This window comes from Tupaia chinensis, unplaced genomic scaffold, assembly GCF_000334495.1.
Source record: "Tupaia chinensis unplaced genomic scaffold, TupChi_1.0 Scaffold149537_1, whole genome shotgun sequence".
In the NCBI taxonomy this organism is placed as follows: Eukaryota; Metazoa; Chordata; class Mammalia; order Scandentia; family Tupaiidae; genus Tupaia; species Tupaia belangeri.
This window is the reverse complement of record NW_006209381.1, coordinates 1,050,371-1,057,249: the sequence shown is the minus strand read 5'-3', so window position 1 is coordinate 1,057,249 and position 6,879 is coordinate 1,050,371. Positions and strand designations below refer to the sequence as shown.

The following is a 6,879-nucleotide window of genomic DNA, read 5'->3' as shown; positions in this document are numbered from 1 at the left end:
AGAAGGAAGTCATACCTTATTGAACATCAGCGAATTCACACAGGTGAGAAACCTTATGTTTGCAATCAGTGTGGAAAAGCCTTCCGTCAGAAAACAGCCCTCACTCTTCATGAAAAAACACATATAGAGGGAAAACCCTATCTTTGTATTGATTGTGGGAAGTCTTTCCGCCAGAAGGCAACACTCACTAGACATCACAAAACACATACAGGGGAGAAAGCCTATGAATGTACTCAATGTGGAAGTGCCTTTAGAAAGAAGTCATACCTCATTGATCATCAGAGAACACACACAGGAGAGAAACCATATCAATGCAATGAGTGTGGGAAGGCATTTATCCAGAAGACAACGCTCACTGTACATCAGAGAACTCACACAGGAGAGAAACCCTATATTTGTAATGAATGTGGGAAGTCATTCTGCCAAAAGACAACCCTTACTCTCCATCAGAGAATTCATACAGGAGAAAAACCCTACATTTGTAATGAATGTGGCAAGTCTTTCCGCCAGAAAGCAATCCTCACTGTTCATCAGAGAATACACACAGGAGAGAAATCCAATGGATGTCCTCAATGTGGAAAAGCCTTTAGTAGGAAATCGAATCTCATCCGCCATCAGAAAACTCATACAGGGGAAAAACCATATGAATGCAAAGCATGTGGAAAGTTCTTTAGTTGTAAGTCAAACCTCATTGTCCATCAGAAAACTCACAAGGTAGAAACCATGGGAATTCAATAAGTAATGTGACTTTTTTGTAAGAACTTCTTAAGTCATAGTAAACCCTATCCATGATGTTACAAGTGTAGTAATATTCAACAATTCAAGGTATATACCACATATCTGTGTTTGCTAGTCTGTAAAAAGTACACATAAAAAATATTACCTGACAAATCAAATGACAAAAACTATTGAAAATATAAGTCCCAATCTTTTAATTAGTATGTTGAAAAGATGAAAAGTTCCTCTGCCAAATTACTATAAACTTTTAAAATGGAAACAGTTGGCCAACCAGCAGTGGTCCACAGATTATACTGTGAGTAGAAATGCTTTAAAAGAAAGGTGTGCACTACATTTCTTATTGCAAATATGGGATAAAACTAGTTGTTACCACCTCAAAGTTAACCACAGTTCTCAATTCTAATATTATACATTAGGTTTTACATATTATAAACCTTTATATAAATTGGATTATATATCATGTATTCTTTCATATACAACATGTTTCACTCAGCATTATGTCTCTGAGTCTAATCATAAGTGCATTTGACAGAAGCTATTTATTTTCATTCTATGTAGAATCCCATCATATGACTGTATCACAATTTATCCATTCTACTGTTTATATTGTTTATAGCTTAGAGTCATAATAAATAATGCTTCTAAGAAAAAAAATAAAATAAAATGCAGTGTTTTTCTATTGATTTTCATTGTTGTTATTGTTTCTCTCTCTATAGTTGTTGACGCACATATAACTCTCCCTGCCCCATGTTCCCAGCAGCTCTTAGTAAAGGTAAATGATGGTTACATAAAATATGATGTTTAACTTTAAGGTCCCTCAATAAATCACCTATTATTCATCTGAATACTCCAAGTCTAATCACTTCAGGCTCACCTGGTGTTTGAAGATCATGGGAGGTGGGATTATCAGCTTATAATTAAGTGCAGACTTTCCAGTTTACCGTTGACTCCTCCCACCACAAGCATTCCTACCTTTATTTATTTATTTTTAAGAGAGGTTTTTGCTATAGGGTGTATATGCTCGCCAGAGACATGGAGAGAGACAGAGAGACAGAAAATGAGAAATAATTCCCAGAGGAGATAGGCATACCACAGTCCTTTCTCCTCCATTCTTCTTTTCGTATTTTAGGCATGCATGAACATGTGCCCAGTTTGTTTTAAGCTACTGGGTTCAGGACTCGAATTGCGGTCAGCTACATGGGAGTCCAGCAACATAGCCACTCCACCATCTGCTGGTTCCCATTCCAACCTCTAAAGCATTATTTAAGATCTTTTAAGAGATACTTTCTTATTTCTTTTATTTCAGTGTTTAGTATATTTGCAACTTCTTATTGATTTTATCTTTAGGAAAAAATTCTAAAACAAAGTAAGGCAAGAAGATATTTACAATTATTTCAATATTTTCTTACAGAAATGCTTCTTAATCTTTAATGTGGACCTGAGTCATGTGGAAATATTTCTTACATAGAGATTTTTTTTGTAGTTTGTTTTTTTTTTCCCATTGGGCACATGTGCTCGCCTGAAAGACAGGGAGAGACAGAGAGACAGAAAGCAAGAAATCACCCCTCAAAGGGATTAGCCATGCTGCAATCCCTTCTCCTCCATTCTCCTCTCGGGATCTTGGGCATGCACACACACGCGCCCAGCCTGAGTTTAAGCTGCTGGGTCCAGGACTCGAACCACGGTCGACTACATGGGAGTCCAGTGACATAGCCATTACACTAACTGCTGGTCCCGACATAGAGATTTTGATTTAGTGAACCTGGGGTGAAGTCCATTTATTTTATACGTTTAATCATTGTACATCACTTGGCTTGTGAAGTGAATTTAGCCAACACAAATACACCCTACACCAGTCCAGCTGAGGATACTATACATTTTATCATCAGCAAACATCAATCCATTTCCGTGTCCCATAAATGTCTTGCCTTTCTGTTTTTCTCCTTACTTCTTCATCATACTCTCCACCTTTTCCCACCTTCTTCCCACACTGTCTCCTGTATCTATAATAATTTTCCATGCTTCTATATTCTCTAATTTTTCAGTTTCTGCCATAGAGTGTGTACAGTCCATATATATTAAGTGGAGATATACAATAGCTTTCTTTCATAGCCTGACTTGCTTCACTCAGCAGTAAATCTTCCTTATTCATCCATTTTCTATTGCATACTACTCAGCCATAAAAAAAACAGCAAGATCCTGACAGTGGCTACATTTGGAGTAGCAAGGTGTTGGTGAAACTTGTTAATAGCCCTTGTAAAAGGTTATTGGTTCTCAAACTTTGTTGCACACAATAATCACCTGGGAAGGTTTTAAAACTTCTGCATGTCAGGTCTTGCTCAAGTCCAATGAAATCAGAATATTATAAGAAAGCATAGCTATCAGTAGTTTTTCAAACCCTGTAGATGTTTTTAATATGCTTTAGGGAAATATAGTTTGGTTTATACAACTGATTGGGGCCATTTTATAGTTCTGTAAACCTGGCAAGGTTTTATTGCCCTGTCATACTTCAAACAATTTTGTGTTTAGTTTGGCATTTTATTTCAGTTTTCTTTCTAACTGACTAAAAAAATTCCAGTTTCTCAAATTTTCTTTGCAACTGCTTTTGTTATCTTTCAAGTTCCATCATTAATGACTGGAATTAAACTTTGTCATAAGATGGTTTTACTTGTTTTATCCAATCTATTACCAGAATTTCCCATATAGTAGCTCAATTTTTTTTCCTTTGAGCAATAGCCATCTTTTTAAAAATTTGGAAAAGAACACATTATCAATCAATTTATACATTAGTTTAGGGTCTCTCCACTGCCTCCTACCATTCTTGGTCCAGCCCTCATCAAACCAACAATTGATTACTACTTCAGTCATTGTTGACACACTTAATCATAAAGTACGTTTCTTAAGGCCAGATTTATAGTATGAGCTATGCCAATTCACTCTTATTTGGAAGATAGCTCCCCTTTTTATTACAAGAGAAATACCACAGCGTAACCATCAGCCGTTTTGGGCTTGGAGTTGTTTTCCAACAGTGGGGATGAGTTGGCTCTGCTCCACCCGCACTTTTTCGCCTAGTTTCTCCTTATGACGGATGACTTCCATTTGCAGGATGTCAGGCCAGGGTCTGAGAGACTGCCTGTAGCAAAGTAAATTGGCCCACTTAGGGATTAAACCTGTGAAGCTGGCTTCATCGGGGCAATATCTTAGCCGAAGTGTGAACCTGCCATTTTATCATTTGATTGATTTACTGAAAGTTACGATTCTGAAATTGCTTTGCTTTGGAGCTACCGTAAAGAAATATTGTATTAGAGGTGAGTAAAAGAGAGAATATATACTTGAGTTTAAATAAATTAGAAATTTTAAGATTTAATGAAAAATATTTTAAATATATTTATGCACTTAAACATATTTATGCACTTGTACAAAGTAATAAGTAAGGACACTCAGCCTTCATAAGGAAATTCAGCCTTAGTAAGGACATTTAGATTTATGGAAATTCTGTTATTCCTTGTTAGGCCTCACCTTTAATATGATCTTTCAACTTTATATGTTTTAACTACATGATCCATTTATGGCCAATTTTCATAGTGTGCAGTAAATATCTACCTAAATATTAACAGTGGCTATGAAAAGCAGTGACTTGCCTCTAGCATGGAATTTCCCCCCCTGCAACATTATTTTTCTTAGAGATTGTCCATTTAGTCTAAAGATATAATAATTAAAATGTTTTTCAGTACTGTTAGGTAGGAAAAATGTTTTCTTAATTGAAAAAATTTGACTTTATGTGGTCTGTTCTTTGAATATCTTCCACAATCACAGTCCAATTCATGGATGTATGAGGGTATAGGAATGAACTAGAATTGATGTAAAGTTAAATCTGTTGAATGAAGTGTGGGTCTAGTTGGTTTTAATCAACTGTGGACAAGATATGTGATAAGATAATAAATAACAAAGCTGCTTTTTTAAGTGATTTGTGCACTGATCTTTATGACTTTTCTTGAAAGAAAATTTTAGAATATTTTAAGATAATTGAAAATATAATGGAATAAGTAAAATATTTCATGGTAAATAATATGAAGGGCCTTATTTCAATATTACCCTTCTGGAAGAATTCATACTTTGTTCTGTTTTTATTTTCAGAGACTTTTGCAATAGAGCACATGTGCTTGCTGGAGAGACAGAAAGAGACAGAGACAGAAAGTGAGACATCACTCCCTGGGGGATGGCCTCGCCACAATCCCTTCTCCTCCATTCTCCTCTCAGGATTTTGAGCACACACACACACACACATCCAGTGTGAGTTTTAAGCTCAAACTGCGATCGACTACATAATCATTAATCCATTTTTTTTTATCACTACATAATCCAACAAGATAATGATTAAGCCATTTTTCTGTATTATTTTTGATCAGTATTCACAGGTACAACATATAGTGCTTGTTTGTGGTATGTTTCTGTGTTTCATGGTGTGTTTGCACATGTGTGTGTACATATGTATGTAGGTATGTTTGGTGTTTTTTAGGTAGGGTCTTCTTGTGTCATCATCTTCCTGCTTCAGCCTCTGTAGTAGCAAGACTACAGGCGTGTGTCATTGTATTTGGCTCTTGAGGTTGGGCTGGGAATAGAACCTGGGCCTCCCATTTGGCTTCAGCTTGTCAAGCAGCAGTGTCTAATGCACACTACTGTGACTGGGTCAGTAGCACTTTCTTTCTAAAGGTAATGTTGACATGATTGGTTTTAATGATTCAAATGATGTTTTTGTTTTAATTGATTATTTTGAAAAAACAAGAATTTCACATCCTGGGTCTCAGAGAAAAAGGATGCTACAGAAATAGAACAATTTAAGTAGTTGAATAACTGAATGCCATTTTTCATAAGAAATACAACACTACTTTTTTTGTACATTATTTACTTAAGTCTCATACTATAACCATTACAATGCCAATCGAGCAACTTTCCTGTCATAAGCAAATATTTATGAGGTATGAATTAGTAGATATATTTCATATTGAAAGCTTAACTATTAATCAAATAATTAATATCAATTATTGGAGAGAGGAGCTGACGTTATTAGCCCTTAAAATATAATTAATTAGGCCAGTAGGTGGCATGGTGGTTGGGGCATGCCCACATGGTCAACTGTAATTTGAGTCCCAGATCTGGTGGCTTTCTCACTTTCCCTCTCTCTCTCCATCTCTCTTAGGTGAGCACATGTGCCCCATAGGAAACTTAAGTCATAATAATAATAAAATAAATAATATTTAAAAATATATATTGGGTTGTTGGATAAGTCATGATGCATCTTTGCATAGAAAAAAATAAAAAAGGTTATAACTTTTTTGACAACCCAAAAATTAGCTATCTGACATAAAAATATGTCAAAATAAATTTTCTCACTACTAATGAAAATAGCGTTTTTCAAAATATAAGTACCACAAATGAAATCTGAAATCATCAAATAAATAAAGGAGGTCAATCATAGATGAAATCTATGATTTTAAATACATTTATGCACTTAAAAAGTCTTGTACAAAGTAATAAGTAAGGACATTCAGCCTTAATAAGGAAATTCAGCCTTAGTAAGGACATTTAGATTTATGGAAATTCTGTTACTCCTTTTTAGGCCTCACCTCTAATATGATCTTTCAACTTTATATGTTTTAACTACATGCTCCATTTATTGCCAATTTTCATAGTGTGCAGTAAATATCTACCTAAATATTAACAGTGGCTATGAAAATTAGTGACTTGCCTCTGGCATGGAATTCCCCCCCCCCGCAACATTATTTTTCTTAGAGGTTGTCCATTTAGTCTAAAGATATAATAATTAAAATTGGCACAATACAGTGGGCTGGTCAGAGACCTCAAAAATCACTGACAATTTTGACCTAACTCCCCCCCCCCCCCTTTTTTTTTTTGGAGAGGTTTTTGCTGTAGGGCACGTGCGCTCACCAGAAAGACAGAGAGAGACAGAAAGCAAGAAATCACTCCCCAAGGGAGATGGCCACACCGCAAATCCCTTTTCCATCCCACCCTCAGAGGGATGGCCATATTGCAATCCCTTTTCCTCCACTCTCCTCTTGGGATCTTGGGCACATACATGAGCCCTGCAAGAGTTTAAGCCACCGGATCTGGGACTCCAAT

General features: G+C 35.9%; 1 pseudogene; it reads left to right on the top strand.

Moving 5' to 3' along the window:
• Positions 1-830, top strand: part of LOC102469050 (zinc finger protein 382 pseudogene) — a 1,737-nt pseudogene extending 907 nt beyond the window's left edge.
• The last annotated feature ends 6,049 nt before the right edge of the window (positions 831-6,879 follow it).